We start from the raw sequence: 17,106 nt of genomic DNA, 5'->3' as shown, positions 1-17,106 counted from the left end.
AAGAGTGAAAGTATCAGCAAGAGGAAATGTATGCTGGTCTAAAACTCAATTAATTTCATCAAGGGTATCACTGAGCACAAATTATCATGTCTGATAACACAAAACCTTAGCAAGCCAAAGGACAAAGATAACGTTCAAGTTCAAAGACTTACAGTTTACTTTGTTTTTAGTAAGCTCCGTTTTGTCTAAACCTAAGAGGAATAATTAGAGGATGTTTCCTGTGCTGTTTCTGGTATTAATTAAAGCTGTCCAGTGGTACCGATAGGAGAACAATAGGAATGGGGCCAGCCAGGTTCATGTGCACATGAACGAAGGAATTTGCTTTTTGGTAGTAGCTGAATTTCACTTCTTCATATTTGGAGTGAAAGCAACGCAAAGTGTATCCTCTTTCTCGGTAACTGCCCTTCCTTGTTCTTTGGCAAAATGAAGAAATGAGCCGGGTGAAAGCGTGACATCCACCGCAAGGACACGACTCTGCAGGTGACCGAAGCCTCCGCAGTAGCCGCTGGCTCCTGCACATCTGATCACCATTGTTCGCTCACCCAAATGGGGCTGTTTTTGCTTTTCCTTTTTGATGTATTAAAGAAAAATGTAGAGTTGAGGAAACAGCTCAGGAATGAAGGCTGTGGCTCTGTGTTCTCACTCCCAACTGTGACTCATCTCTCTAATGAGGCTTGAGGCAGGCCACTCAACTCCCATGTCTCAGTGTCTCCATCCATAAAATGGAAATGGCAGCACCACACACTGTGCAAACGGTTTTTGAAATTAGCTGATCGGTGTAAAGAAACCTGAAAGAAAGAATAATCTATCATCTATCTCCCAGCAATTAGGGTTGCTAGATGATAAAACAAATTGTTGTCGTGGAGGAGGACTTTAAAACGGAGTAAGTTTTCATTTCACCAGGGTGGTCCTAAAGGATCTGAAGGCAAATATTGGTACTAGATAACCCCTTCAGGTCTTTTCCAGTTCTATGACTTCATAGCGCCAAGTCCTGAAAGATGATCTGGCTTACATCTACAAAAATGTACACATCACTGTAGTCATCAAAAGACAATCATACACCATCGTTCTTGGGTGTTTTACAAATTGGGCAAAACTGCTGAACTATGAGGAAATCGTAAACCTCGACTAGTAGAGTTCTCACGAACTTAGGGGGATATTCTAAAATCGTGACTTGTACCCGTGAATTCTGGCAAAGACGTTGGATTGCTTCCTTTCGATTAAAATTCTAAAGGAGCTCAAAGGTCTGGAGAAGAGATGATCCAGAAACTGCTTTCAAGGACAGATAAACACGCCCTCACACAAATAAAATAATTTAATGAACATATGGATTTTCGCAAATGCTGAAGCTTGCTGCCAATTTTGCAGTTAATATTTCTGAAAGTCAGCATATGCTGATCACCATGTGTTTATAAAACATTCTCAATAGTGAAGACAAAAGACTGTGCTTTGGCACGTTTACTAACCACATGGGCCATTATATCAGACTCTTACTTCACCTCAAAACCAGGAGGGTAAAGTAAGGAAGCCTCTTCTGCAGCTGTATGTGATCTGTGTTAATACCTTAGGATTCCTGGGGCGCCCGGTGGCTTAGTCGGTTAAGCGTCCGGCTTTCACTCAGGTCATGATCTCGCGATTCGTGGGTTCGAGCCCCGCGTCGGGCCCTGTTCTGACTGCCAGCTCAGAGCCTGGAGCCTCTTTCAGAGTCTGTGACTCCCTCTCTCTCTGACCCTCCCCTGCTCATGCTGTCTCTTTCTCTCTCTCTCTCTCCTAGAAATCGATAAAAAACATTAAAAAATTAAAAAAAAATACCTTAGGATTCCTGACGTAATTGCTTTTCTGTGTGAACAGCTCACCAACATAAAAACAAACGAAAATAGTCCTTTAAGTATTTAGTAACTGTAAAAATATTTGGGAAGATAAAAACGTGGGATTTTGTGTGATATTTTCCAATGACAGCTGGAAATATGATTTTTCTTTACTTCAGGAAACTAAAACCTCTGGGATTTTTCAAATGTTTATTTTGGACAAAGACTATGAAAACATTCAGTATTTACCCTGGTGCCATTTGAAGCCCATGTTTTGTACGTTTGGGTCGTTTGGGCCTGAGATGCGCTCAAGCGCATTTTCTTTGAGTAGATGTAGCTTTGACGTGGAGCGAAACATTATCCGTCACAGACTTGCTGCTGTGCAGAAAAGCTCAGACGATGAATTTGTATCTTTAAAAATGTCTTCTTTCAAGCCTACAATCCTTTGGGGAGATCTGAAAGTCAGGAATTTAAGACTTTCTCTGAATAAAGGGGTTCTGGTACATCTGGAAGATGCATTTTTTCCCCTCTTTCTTATAGAGGCCCCGGATTTCAAGCTAACCTACACACTGAGATACCAGGAGAGCTTCACAGTTCTCATTCTCTGTCTTCTCCTACCAGGACTTGTATGAGAAGAGAAACAGACCCTGATGATACGTGGAGCAAGATGGATTTTCTAGCACAGATCCTCTTGCAGCTCTTCTCTCAAGAGTTGCACCTGTGCCTTCTCTGTGGGCGTGGGGGAGTGACTTTTTTTCATTTACTTTATCAGCAAGTCTTGCAGAAGCCTCGCGTCAGTGTTCTCCTGCTTCACCCCCATGTTTTTTCACCTGCTTAAGGTTATGGGTTCACAATCCCTCCAGCATCTTAAAACAAGTTCCCACTCTCGATGCCAGGTAGCGAAGAAGTAGGGCTGAGAAAGACGAAGATTTAGGTAAGAAAGCCCAGCTAATGTAGGCAAAACCGAGCAAGGTCAGGGAGTAGTCTGGGAATACCTACGCGGGACCAGGTATTTCTCATCTCCTTTCTACAGAGATGAGATTGGTCTTTCTAGCAGGGGTCTCATCTAGTCCAGGTCCACCCTGAAGTCTCACAGTAGAGCTCAGAAAAAAACCTGCTCTGCTCCTTGTTCCCAGCGTGGTTCCCTTGGCTAGGCGACCTGGATCGGCAGGCTGTCTAGTAAAGCATTGAACTCCCTGCCCCTAGAAATGTACAGGCAGCCGCCAGATACCTATATACTCAAATATGGCAGAGATGGGCATTGTGATTTTTTTAACCGTAATTTTAACCTAAATCTTAATTTTTTTGGAATCCATGTCAAAATCTAGTAATATAACATGATTTTTAGCCAAAGAGTCACACTTTCCAAAGAAAATTTTGTGTGAAAACCCAGTATACAAAACAGCTAAAAGTAGAGCTCTTCTTTGGTCCGTGATGCGGCGGTGGTTTGGGACCCAGCTCACTCGACTTCCCTGCAATCCATGAGAACCTATTCTCAGAACATCATATAAAAATCATTGCTATAACCAAACACCTGTGCCTTTGCATCCACACACACCGAGCCCAACACATACTCCCGGCCGGATTTTCTTTCTTCCCTTTGTGAGTAATATATGACCAGGCTTCAGTGTTCCTATGGCCTATACATGAAACAGTCCATGGATTGTATCCACTTGTTCATAAAAGTTTACTAAGTGCCCACTGTGTGCCAGGCACAGTCCTGGTAGCAGGGATACAGGGATGAGTCACATGAGTCCCTGCCTGCAGAGAAATGTACGGCGTGTGGGGCATCAGTGAAATGATAAGCTGGTTGCCAAACCATCAGTTTCCCATCCCTATTCTCCTTCCTCCCCTTTGCCTTCTCCTCTGAGGTGTACTTCAGGAATCCAATGCTCTGGGGCACCTTCCTTTGTGTCACTTATCACCACTGCAGGTAAATTCTTGAACAATGAAGTTAGCATTGGGAGAGGGGTTGGATCACGGCACAGATCATCTGGAAAAGCCAGGGAGTTTTTGTCCGTTACAATGGTGTGACATGTTCACAAAAAGACCTGGGCTGCATGAACAGCAACTTGGCTTCCGATGAAGGGAATTTCTAGTCCTCTCTTGCCTCTGTTTGGACCACTTCCAGTTTGGGAGCCATTTCAGTAAGGAAACTGACCAACCAGAGGTAACGTAGGACTATGGGAGATCCAGAGGCCACTTAAACAAAGAATGCCTTGAATAAATGGGGATAGTTAGCCTGAAGACTACAAAGTGCCTATGTGTGTGCAGAGGATGAGGGGGGAGGAGAAAGGCAAATGAAAGTAATAGGCATTTGATAGAGCTCTCATGTTAAAGAGGGAACCTCTTGATCTGTATATTCTACAAGGCAGAGCCAGGATCAATGAGTGAACCTCAAAGAGAAGAATATTTGGGCTCAATGTAAGGAAGACTTTCCCAATTATTACAGTGTCTCACCCATGGAATGGGCTGCCTCAAAAAAGAGTGCCCTTTAACTGAAAGCATTCAGGTTAGGACTAACAACCATCAATTAGGGTGACGTCATGGAGATTCCTGCAATTGTTTCAACAAGCAACTTTGTGTACCAGTCGTATAGATGCTGGGAGACAGAGAGGGGAAGAAGTGCATCCTCCCTCTCATAGCTAACTTGTAAGGAGACTGACATGTAAACAAACCAATAAAGACAATTTACTGTAATCCGTGCAATTAAAAGAAAGTGCACCATGTCGAACTAGTGAAGAGAGAGTGCAGGGGACAAGAGAAGACAGAATGGAACCAGAAAAGATTTCAGGGAGAAGGTGATGCTTCAGCAGATTTGAGTGGAAGTATTGTGTGGATCCTGTTGTCCAATTAGCGGTGGTCCATACGGAGGATGTGTGAGATGGTTGGATATGCAAAAGGCGTGGGGGTAGGAAGAGCATAGCTTATCAGGGAAGCAAATGGTTTGAAGTGTCTAGAGCATGAGGTGGTGGGAGAAGTGAGGAGATGGGGAGTGGCTGGAGACCAGAGGAGACGGGGAGGCTAAGAAAGAGAATGGCCTTTGATCTTCAACATAAGGGCTTCTCTCACAGAGATGAGAGGAAATGCATAGGGATGTGGAGTCGGTAAGGGCTAGTCAGTGAGATAAATATGGCTGGTGACAATATATTTCTCAGTGAAGTAACTGATGAATGGCTCAGAGGAAGAGGAATGAAGACTCTGTGTGTGTGTGTGTGTGTGTGTGTGTGTGTGTGTGTGTGTGTGTTGTGGAGACTGTCACATAGGGTTAGCCTAATTGTGAGCAGTGAGAAAGAAAGGTAAGATAATTCATAGATGGCACTGAGGCCCACAGCGAGGATGAAATTTGTAACATCTGTCCACATATGGATACACACTATGTTTGTGTATCCATTCATCAGGAGGTGGGCATCAGGTTGTTTCCACTCTGGGGCTATTTTGAGTAATTCTGCTTTGAACATTCATATACAAGTTTTTGTGGGCCTGTTTTCATTTCTTTTGGCATAATGAATAATTTTTGGACCCCTCCTGCCTGGCCTGTTATATGAGTTCACTGTTTTCCCAGGCTACAGCCACATTTCTAATGTGGAATCTTCACCTCACCAACTCCCCCAAAATGCAAAATAAAGGTCTATCTGGATAGACTTTTCTTTTCTTCCTGAGGAAGACCTGTCTCGTTCAAGGCATGAGGCATATCTAAAGAGGCTTCAGGGCACCTGGGTGGCTCAGTTTTGGCTCTTGTTTTTGGCTTAGGTCATGCTTTCAAATTTGGTGAGATGGAGCCCTGCATCAGGCTCTGCACTGACAGTGTGGAGCCTGCCTGGGAATTTCTCTCTCCTCTCTCTCTGCTCCTTCCCCTGCTCACTCTCTTTCTCTCTCTCTCTCAGAATAAATAAATTAACATTTTTTAAAATATAAAGAAGACTTAGATGCTGTTGTCTTTACATATAAACATTATATGTATATTCACAGATAAACATTATATATATTAATATAATAATAAATATATATAATTTATAATGTTATATATTATGTTATATATAATGTTATAAATTTATACATTTACAGTATAAACAGAGTATATATTATTATAGAATGTTATTATTTTTTCATCTGATTAACAGAAAATCATTTGCTCCCTAGTTGTGGGCTCATAGCTGTTTCATCATCTCGAAAGGATTCTCCCCACCTATCTGTGCTGTCTACTAAGGACACTTGAAAGGGAACAATTTAGGCACAGTTATAGTGGGATAGCAGATGCCTTTTTCATGCTAGAAGGGATACCTGGTCAAGAACTCCTGAGTAACTTTATGTCGGGGGTGGGGGGAGTATGGTTAACTCTTTACTTGCACGAGTCCCTACTCAGCAATCCTGAAAAGGAAAATTGAAAAACAGGCCCAATTGCACACTCCAAGTATTTATACGTTACCACCGAGCTGAATAAAGGGGATTTATTAGTAGGAAACTAGCTTAAAAAGAATTACTATTAGAGCTTGTATGTGGTGACCTGTAGGCTGCCATGTATGGCAGGGGCTTCTCCCAAAGCTACTTATAATGCCACTAGGGAAAGTAAAAAAACAAAAACAAAAACAAAACAAAAAAGAAAAAAAAACCCTCTGTGTCCTTAGGCCTGCAAGATCTCTGGCATTGGTCTTGTAATGAGCTCTTCCCTGAGATCTCCTCTGCCTGGGAGCCCCTTATAGCGCTATTCTCCAGAGTTACTTCTGTGCCTTCACTCAGTGAAGGATTTTCCTTACTCACTTTCCCTGCAACTCTTGTGGTAGGATCTCTGTTTCCCTAGTTTCACCCCTTTCCATGCTTCTCTGAAAACCAACACAGATTCAGGCATACAGGAAGGAGGCAGAGTTGAGATGAAGACTAATTCAGAAAGCTTTGAAAGGTTTCTTCTCCAGCTCCCAACCTTTTTGCCCCAAGTCCTCCCATACTCCCAGATTGTTCTTTCTTCCATATGTTTCCCATTTGGCCAGGAGCTTGCTCTCCATTCTCTTCAGTGAACCAGATGTGAGGACATTCACCCTGCTCCCATCAGGGGAGGGGCACTCTCACCACAGAGTGATTTATAATCTAGTTTAGAGATCAGTATTTTATAAGAACCTCCCCAACGGCCACCATGGAATGTTCTTATAAATTACAGGATGATCCATGTTGACATTATCCAATTTAATAACTGTCTACCAACAGATATGGAGAGATCTCCAGCCTTGCTAAAAGTGGACCAGTGAAAAGACAAAATTGAACTGAATCAAAATGGGAACTAGATAGGTGAGGTGATGCTCTTCATCAGAAGAAATCATACAGAGTATCACAAATTGTTCTCTTCCTGTCGCCAAACCTAAATCTCACAGTTAGTTCCTAAGGGCTTTAGCAACAAATGTTTTTAGCAGAAAATAATGTTATGAGGAAATTTTTAAAAATATTTTAAATGGTGATTGAGGGCTTTTGTTTCTAAGCGAGATGGAGTAGAAAGCAACAGAACATCAGTTATCTGAGGGTGCTCGGCTGGCTCAGTTGGTAAGAGCATTTGGCTCGATCTTGGGGTTGTGAGTTTAGGCCCCACTTTGGGCATAGAGATCACTTAAAAAATTTCTTAAAAAGAAAAAATATATATTTATATATATATATAAATATACACCTACATGGAGTTTAATATATTTTATAATGTATATATAACATACATTTATATGCATAATTTAAAGTACATTATATACTAAATCTGTATAAAAATAAGTTGACCCGCATTATTCACAGATTCCTTAATTGAGAGTTCACTTATCCAAAAAAATGTATTTTTATTGCTAAAATTGGAGTTCACAGTGCTTTTCGGTCATTAGTGATATGCACACGCACAGAAAATGGCAAAGAATTTGAGTGGCCCCCTGTGCACGTTCCCAGCTGAGCTCAAACAAGGCAACGACACTCTGCTTCTTGCTCTCATACTTGCTCTCATACTGCACACAAGCGTCCTTTTCATGATCTGTTTAAGGCCATGTTTCTTGCATTTTGGGGCTTTTGGTTGGCGATTTTGCTTTTAAAATGGCCCTTAGCTGAAGTGTTAAGTTCAAGAACAGCGTGATGTGCTTTAGGAAGAAAATAGATGTGTCAGATAGCACACGAGTTATAGCACTGTTGGCTGTGAATTCAACATGAATGAAGTAACAGTATACATTAAATAATCCAACCATGCATTTCTCTTATGGAAAATGATTCAGTCTTTGCTAACTCAGTGTTGGTCGTCACTTTATAGAACATAACTGTCTCAAATAATGAGGTTCAACTTTGTGTGTGTGTGTGGGGGGGGTAATTTTTACATATATAATTTTATTTGTTTGTATTTTATATAGCTATTACATATCTGTCCATATATATTTGAAGACATTGGAGCGATGTAGTGCAAGGAGGGCCGAATGATTTAAAGTAGCAAGAGTAGCCAGCCCTGCCAAGGAAGCAGGCTATTGCCGGCCACTTACCCGGGGGTATTTGCAAATTGTGAATGAGGACAAAAGACTAGATTTGAGGGGAGAAGAGAAGCCAACAGGGCTTTTAGTTTCTGTACAAGAGAACTCTATCAAATTGGAAACTTCAGGACCTCTAAAACATGGTGGCCATTTCCCCCCAGAGTACATTTGCTGAATCCAAATCTGTGTGGGAGGCTGGAGAGTGTCTAAAAGGCAGATTATAATCTCCCTTCATCCAGGAATATTTGGGAGATAAACTACTACATGAAGAAGAGGGACTTTATTAAACACAGGACTGGTCTTCTCCTTGAGACATTTGAAATATTTGCCAGATTACGGATCAGAAGGCTGGAGAGAACAGCTCAAAGCTACCAGAGAGACATTGACTCACTCAGCTTTTGGGGGCGGGGAGATGATGTGGACACCTGCCCGGCTTTCAATCACAAATTGGGAAGGTTTCTTCCTTGAGACATTTGAGACCAGAGGTAGACTGAATTTAATTAAAGCTACATTCCAGCTCTATCCCAACTCACTTTTCAACTGGGTCTAGGAAGGAAAGGCCTTTTCTGAAGAGAAAAGAGTATAAACTTCAGTCTCTACAAGTCGTTTATATGCAGAGTCTGGCATAAAATTTAGAAAAAAGAACAGGACATGTGAAGAAGCATAAGAATGGTGACCAATATAAAAAAAAAAAAATCAGTAAGAGCAGACTTACAAATGATTCAGATGTTGGAATTAGCAGATAAGACCTAAAAGAATCACAATATGCTAAATATAATATAGAGAAATATGGGTAAAATGGCTAAAGAAAATTACTAATTTTAGCAGAAAATTGGAATCTGTAAAAGCAGATGGATCTTCTAGAGCTGAAAAATCTAATGTCTGAAATTAAAACCTTAGCAGATGAAGTTTATAGCAATCAAGATGCAGCAAAAAAAAAAGTCAATAAGAATACATTCAAACTCAAGATTAGAGAGAAAGGGATAGAAAATTATGGAACAGAGTGAAAGAAACATGTGAGGTACAATAAAACAATCTAGCGTACATGTAATTTGAACTTCATAAGTGAAGAGAAAGAGAGCAAAGCAGAAGTATTACCTAAAGAAATAATGGCCAATCATCAACCTATAGAGACTCAAGAACTCAGAGAACCACAACCAGATTAAATACAAAGAAAAGCATAAGCACAGAATAGTTGAACTGCTGAAAATGAAAAATAAGGGGAAAATCTTAAAAGTAGCTGGAGGAAAGAGACACATTACCTTCATGGGGACAAGAATGAAAGATGACTTCTTAGCAAAAACCATGGGTGCAGAGAACATAATTAAAGAGCTAAAGGAAAAAAGCTGCCAACCTCCAATTCAGCACCCAGAGAAGTTATCTTTCAAAAGTGAAGGCAAATTAAAAGCGAAAGTTGGAATTAATTTCCAATATATCCTTACTACAATAAATAAAGTTCCTTAGCTTTAAGGATACATGTACAAATTTATCAAGCTGTCACTTGGGATTTATCAACGTTACTGTATTTAAATTTTTTAAAAAATATATATTAGGGGCACCTGGGGAGCTCAGTCAGGTAAGTGTCTGACTTTAGCTCAGGTCATGACCTTGTCATTTGAGAGTTCAAGCCCCATGTCGGTCTCTGTGTTGACAGCTCAGAGCCTGAGGCCTGCTTCTGATTCTGTGTGTGTGTGTGTGTGTGTGTGTGTGTGTGTGTGTGTGTGTCTCTCTCTCAAAAATAAATAAACATTAAAATATTTTTAAGTGAACAAACTTCAAATATATATGTATATATATATTTTATGTATAAAATATAATTGACCCTCAAAATTAGAAAATCCTCAGCCTCTCTTCCCATTTCAGAACTTCAAACCATCTACTCTTACTTATTCCCTACGTGACTGGGAAAGCAAGCGTCTTCAATAAATACCTCTAACAAGAACTCTACAGATCAATTAAATCAATGAGAGGATGAACATGGTATATGACGACAAATACATATATAATGCACTATGAGCTCATTGATTTACTGACTTAATCTTCCATTGCTCAGAATCCTGAATTTCATACATTTCTGGTTATTACTCAAAAAGTTCATTGCTGCCCTTTCTGTCTTTCAATGTAGTTCTGGAAAAGCATCTGCCCATTGGGTCCTTAACTACTACCATAAAATAATCTGCAATGCTTCTAAAACATGTTTTGGATTATGTGTGATCCCATATAATGTAGTTGTGAATTATATTCTATCCTGCTGTTCCCTCTTTATTTCCTGTCTTGCCTTCTCAAGTTTCTTTTGGGAGCAGATTAATAAAGATATTTTCTATCTGAAGGCTTTTTCTGCCTCTTAGGTATATATTTACCTCTGAGATGCACTGCCTTCACACTCAAGCTTTTTCCTGGACCTTAAATGTCTTTCGGTAGTTCTGCCTTGCCACTTCTATAGACTGGCATACAAACTATCCAGAGAAGATCCTAAATCAAGGTTTGTAACTTTTCTTCTTTCTATCCATGGCTATGTTACAATTCTCTTCTCATGTATCATTACCTAATATATATACCTTGTGCACTAAATCTTTCTTGGCCCCCACTCATTGTTATCGCTTGACACATGTACTGTTATGGACCCACTTGTTATATGTTTAGTTATCACAAAAATAATCCCAAAGATAGCCTTCCTTGAATTCTGTCAAATCTACAAAAACTGTGTGAGCTCTTAATCTTCTGTGCAAGATTACAGACTTCCTAGACTCAAGTGTGAAACGAGAGAGGATTATGACAAAAAAGAAATTCTCAGGGGAATTTATAGATCGTACCTGCAGTTCCAGGCAGTGATGGTCATGATCTTCACAGGCCTTGAAATGGGCAGTTTAATCCAAGTACACAAAACTCTCCAAGGAGCATTAAGCTTCAGGTGATAGATATCTCAGTAGCAGATATAAGTCTTATTAGCAATGTGAGATATATTAGTAATTAGCAGATATGTATTAATAAAATATAGTCAATTAGTATTTAGTAAACAGCTAGTACTGTGCAGTAAATTGGTTATTTGTAGTAAATGCCTACTAGAGATGTGTAATGAGCCTGGATCATGGAATGCTGGTAGGTGGCTTATCTTGCCTCTCGCCCAGTCCTCCTGGGAATACAAGAAAGAGAGCAAGCATCTTTTCCATACAGTCATATTAAAAGTTCCCATGAATCCCAGACGTTACACTAAAAGAACTAACTTTTCCCGTATCGGGTAACATTTATGCAGGGTAGTTAAAAAAGAAAATTCGATGCTCTTGAAGAGGAAGAACTTGGTATGAGCCAGCAGAAACCCCTCTCGATAGTTGGAACTTCACAGTTATTCTTTCTGCTCCGCTTCCATTTAACTGCCATCTTTACACCAGTGCTAATCTCACTTTTGGTACTTTAGGCTGCCATCTCTACAAGCTCTGACTTTGAGGAAACTACAAGATCAAGAAGCAGTCATCCTCATGGGGCGCCTGGGTGGCTCAGTCGGTTCAGCGTGTGACTTCCACTCAGGTCATGATCTCACGGTTCGTGGGTTCGAGCCCCGCATCGGGCTCTGTGCTGACTGCCAGCTCAGAGCCTGGAAGCTGTTTCAGATTCTGTGTCTCCCTCTCCCTCTGACCCTCCCTTGCTCACGCTGTCTCTCTCTCTTTCTCTCAGAAATAAATAAAAACATTTAAAAATATTTTAAAAAAAGAAGAAGCAGTCATCTTCCTGGCTTACTCTCTGACACACTCATGTTGCCAAGGGTAAAGGAATCCACTGTCTACCAGTTATACCTTTTTATAACCCCTGTCACATTTCCCTTCTTGGGCAGATTCACTTCCTATATCCACAGGGTGTTCTGAGGGAAGCCCTCGGTGCTCTGAGCCCTCTCAATGTCTCTCTGCATTACAAGTTTGCTAGAAAAAGAGGCACTTCTTGAAGGTAGACTGGAATTTACATGACACAACATACTCATTGGTTTTTAAATTGTGAACAACTGTTTTATTTTATTTTTTATTTTTTAACATTTACGTATTTTTGAGAGATGAAGAGAGAGACAGAGCACAAGCGGGCGAGGGACAGAGAGAGAGGGAGACACAGAATCGGAAGCAGGCTCCAGACTCAGGGTTGTCAGCACAGAGTCTGACGTGGGGCTCAAACCCACAGATCGAGAGATCATGACCTGGGCCGAAGTTGGACAATTAACCAACTGAGCCATCCAAGTGCCCCTGCAAACAACAATTTTAGCATCAGACCAGCCTGAGTTCAAATTCTGACTTTATCACTTAATATTGGAGAAACTTGAAAGAAACTTGACATACCCTTTCTCAATTTGTTGATATAAAGAGGAATAATGAAACCTACTTTGTAATGCTGTTGTAAGGCTCGGGGCTCATTTATATTAGATGCTGGAATGTGGCCTGTGCAAAATAGGTGCTCAGTTAATGGTCACTTGCTATTCTTAGAGCACCTGCTCTAGTATCAGGAAGAGAGCTCTCTGGTGTAAAACAAACACTATATTTGCTTACTGTGGAAGTAAAGTGGGGGGGGGGACTTTACAACGTGGATAATCTAGTTTTGTACTATAAGCATTCAATAAATTCTAGTGAACAAATAGTAATAGACTGTTTCCTGTTTATACCAGAAGAATATCTTTCTTTTTCCCTGAACAGCTCATGGGCATCATTGTCTTCAAGTGTTCATTGTGCTCTTATATTCCAGTTAATAAAATGCCACGTCCAACAAACAATATACTCTTAGCTTCAGATTAGTAAGTCAAAAACTATTAACTAGAATGTCAAGGCCTTGAATTTGCCACTGTAAGTGGTTCTCATAACATGACCTTGGTTACTAAAAGATCTAGAAAGATTTTCTGAATCATCATAGACTAAATTGATTCGCTCTGATTTTTCCACTGAGTATGTGTGTGGTATTCAAAGCCTTTGAAACTGGGAGCCTAGGGAAGTTCCTTGAGGAAAGGCGAGGGTGTTCTTGGTTATAGTCTAATGATCTATTTATACAGTGCCTAGAGAAGTAAGAGCTCAATAAATATTTGTTGAACTTAAAAACAGGGGGTGGAGTGGTGAGATATGTAGCATATATGGAAAACCAGTCTTCTAACCAGGGACTTATTAGTAAGAACAACATATTGCCAAATGACAATAGAGAACAGAGGCATCATGCCTTAATGTTAGTATCTAAATAGCAGAATTTCCTTATGAAATGGAATTTCTCTAGCTACACTGCCGAGGAGGTCACCCTATTATGTTCTCATCTGTGTGATTCCTAAAGATAGATAGGAGTGCAAGAGATAGGTTTCCTAAACATGCAGGCATTCCCCAAATTTGGCAAAGTTACTTTCACAAAATCAGCACTTTAAAAGTATATGCTGACTCCACAATTGATTTTTACACACCAGATTCAGACTTTAGAATAGCAGCTAAGGATCTAATATTTCAAGCCATCATTTGCATAGCTGCCAGCCAGACAAAAATTTAATGTTGGCATCATTACTTTATTTGTCCCCAAAGCAGTTTGTATGATATATATATATATATATATATATATATATATATATATCTTATAATGTTTCCATCATAGTTTTATGAAGATGTTACTATTAGAAATAAGAACACAGTTCTGATAAACTTCATAACATTGAAATAAAGAAAGTAATTATAAGGTGATCCAAACCAGAATACAATAATCTCCGATTAGAAGATTATTTAAGGGACATCTGAGTGGCTCAGTTGGTTAAGCGTCCAACTTCAGCTCAGGCCATGGTTTGTGAGTTCAAGCCCCACACAAGGCTCTATGCTGACAGTGAGGAGCCTGCTTGGGATTCTCTCTCTCCCTCTCTCTCAGCCCTTCCCCTGCTCATGCACCCTCTCATTCTCTCTGTCTTTCAAAATAGATAAACTTAAAAAAAGTTTATTTAATTCAAGATATTCAAAGATCAAAGGTATGAAATGTTGTAAGTATATCATCAAAGATTAGCTCTAAATAAATGCTCAGGTATAATCATGAATTTGTGCTATAATAGAGATTCCTCCTTATTACATAGAAGTCCATAGACATATATACCTTTTCAGAAATATATCTTGTAAAACAGAATGGAATCACCTTCAATTAAAGGAGGAAATTGCAAGTCTACTAGAAAGAATAAGACCTTTAGAAGCTTTTGATTATTTGTCCCCTTTTCTGTAAACCTGTTTTATAATATGGCCCTCCTTAAAATACTGGCACGTTCCATTTGTAACAGATACATATTCTTTCTCTTCCACTCAGTTGGAGACAAAGTGAGGTTTCTCACCTCTCAGTGAGGTTACGATGGCGTTTGAAATGCAAACGTTGTGGTTCTACAAGCCTCAGCCCTCAGAGATCCGGCTTTGCTGAAGCTAAAGTGAAGATGATTTAAGAGAAGGCAGCAGAGTGACATATATTGAGAAAAAATGAGTAGCCTTCACACTTAATACATTACTTCACTCTTCTGTCAAAAGCCACGTTGCCAGTCCACCTCGCAGGCCTTGTTTTCCACCAGCCCTCCGTTCATGCCAGGTCCCGGAAGCAGGCCCTCCATCACCTGTAAGTGCCTCACCCTGACGGATTGCTGGTCCCTGTGCCCCCCAGAACGTGCAGGCCAGACTCCTTCTGTCTTTCTGGAACATCTGTGTACAAAGAAGAAGGGAGTATTCCCCCTGGACTGATGTTTTGTTTTCCCATTTCTCTTTTGGAACTAAATCTTTTTTTTTTTTTTTTTTTTTTAAATATTTTTATTTATTTCTAGGAGAGAGAGAGACAGCGTGAGCAGGGGAGGGTGAAAGAGAGAGGGAGACACAGACTCTGAAATAGGCTCCAGGCTCTGAGCTGGGAGTCAGCACAGGGCCCGACGCGGGGCTCGAACCCACGAACCACGAGATCATGACCTAAGCGAAAGTCGGACGCTTAACCGACTAAGCCACCCAGGCGCCCCTGGAACTAAATCTTTTATATTCATTAACCTAAACTTACTCAGACATGCTTTGTGTGAATTTTTGTTTTGAGCCAGATGCATCACGTTTAACCTAGTATTCTTGGGAAAATCATAAAATGACTGCGCTAACTGATATTTTATTGCATTAGGATATATATTACAACATCTGTTTCATAGTTACTATAATAAATAATGTTTCACTGCTGAAGACCGAGTTATAAAAATAATTGATTTTGACATCAGCCCTTCTGTTTAATATGGTCGATAAAGTGTTCAAAAATTTATGAACAATATGGTGGTCTGACAAAAGAGCCAGTCTGCTAGCTGGGACTAGGGTCTCTGTCCAGGGCATCCTACAGAAACACAGTTACAAAGACTGGAGGTATCCGCTGTCTAGTCCCAGTGTTTGTTTATCCATCCAGTATAGCCTAGTGTAAAAGTCTTATATTTGTTTCTATGGTTACAAATGGCCCCACCCTTCTGGACATTTACATTGAATCAGCTAGCCAGCCAGCCAGTTGTACAAAAATGGGTCTGGGAGCAATTAAAATAAGAGTTATCATTTTTTTTTTGCCATTTTACCAATTTTTGTCAAACTTTAACAAAATCAACATATCTGAGAAAGACCCACATATCTGTAAACGGTGAAGATATATTAGCAACATAAGAGCACATGAGTAATTAGTGCAAGTTATTAATGAGTGCGGATCAGGTGTCCCTCCCTGCACCTCACCAGCTGTGTCTGCCACAGGAATGCAAACAAGTCCCTGAGGGCCTGGCCCACTGAGGGCTGGGCCCAGTAGGGCCCGGCTTGTGTGAGGAACCCTGGAGACTCCGGGAAGGAACTCTTTCTGAGGAGAGGAAAGGTTTGTTCTAGTGACAGTGCTTCCACTGTCAGAGGAGATGGGGAAAATAGGAACAGCAAAGCTTTTATCACCCAGATTTGTCCTTCAATATTCTCTTCAAGATCTGGTAGTGAGGAAGCTGTCAGTAAAGGTGGAAGCAAGCCTCTGTGGCGTTTTGGACAATGGGAGACTCTTGCCTGGCACACGGTGTCTCCAAAACTTTGGGGGCAGTGGTAGAGAAGTCGTGAGGACAGCAGTGCTAGCCCTGGAGACCCCGAGCACCTGTCAGGCAGGAAGAGAGGGATGGCGGGCCCTTTGCAGACACCTCAATATGGCCCCACCACCATAGCTGTGGCTTACTAATTTATTGAACTTTATTTCTATTTTCACTGGAAAGGGATGGAGTGATGGGTGTCATTCTGAAAATATCAAGAGCTTGAGCCCCACTCAGTCTTTGTAAAGAGGCCGAGGGCTCCAACGCTTGCCTGTTGCCTCAGCAGAGCCATCTGGTTTTACAGAACTGCACAGGATTGGGGAATGAGCGTATCTGCAGGACTTTCGCAAATTTTTAGAACCACACACAACTCCTAAGACTTCTCCAGGATTCACAGGGCCCCCAGCAGTGATAGATTATATATTCCAGTCTGGCAGAATGGGAGCTATGCACATACTTAATTTGATTTGGAAAAATGTTGACAAGTGTCCCATTTCTAGTGTTAGAGTGTCGTGATGGAATCACACTCACACCAGCTACATTGGGGGAATGGAACAAAAGAAATCCTATGATTGCTAATGACTCCATTTTTGTTTCCCATTTAGAACAAAAAGAGTCACAAAACCAAACGCTAAGAAGTTGCTGAGGTGACTGTCTTCAGCTAATGCCAAACACCAACCGCTTATGTAGAGCAAGTGGCAGGAGAGAAACGTGTGTTGCAAGGAAAAGAAGAAGCATATGGCGTGACTCTGGCCCAATGACAAGGATCGATTTCTAAATAAAGATTTCTTAT

Source organism: Hyaena hyaena, unplaced genomic scaffold (genome assembly GCF_003009895.1).
Source record: "Hyaena hyaena isolate Hyena2069 unplaced genomic scaffold, ASM300989v1 scaffold_175, whole genome shotgun sequence".
NCBI classification, from domain to species: domain Eukaryota; kingdom Metazoa; phylum Chordata; class Mammalia; order Carnivora; family Hyaenidae; genus Hyaena; species Hyaena hyaena.
Note: the sequence above shows the minus strand (reverse complement) of the source record.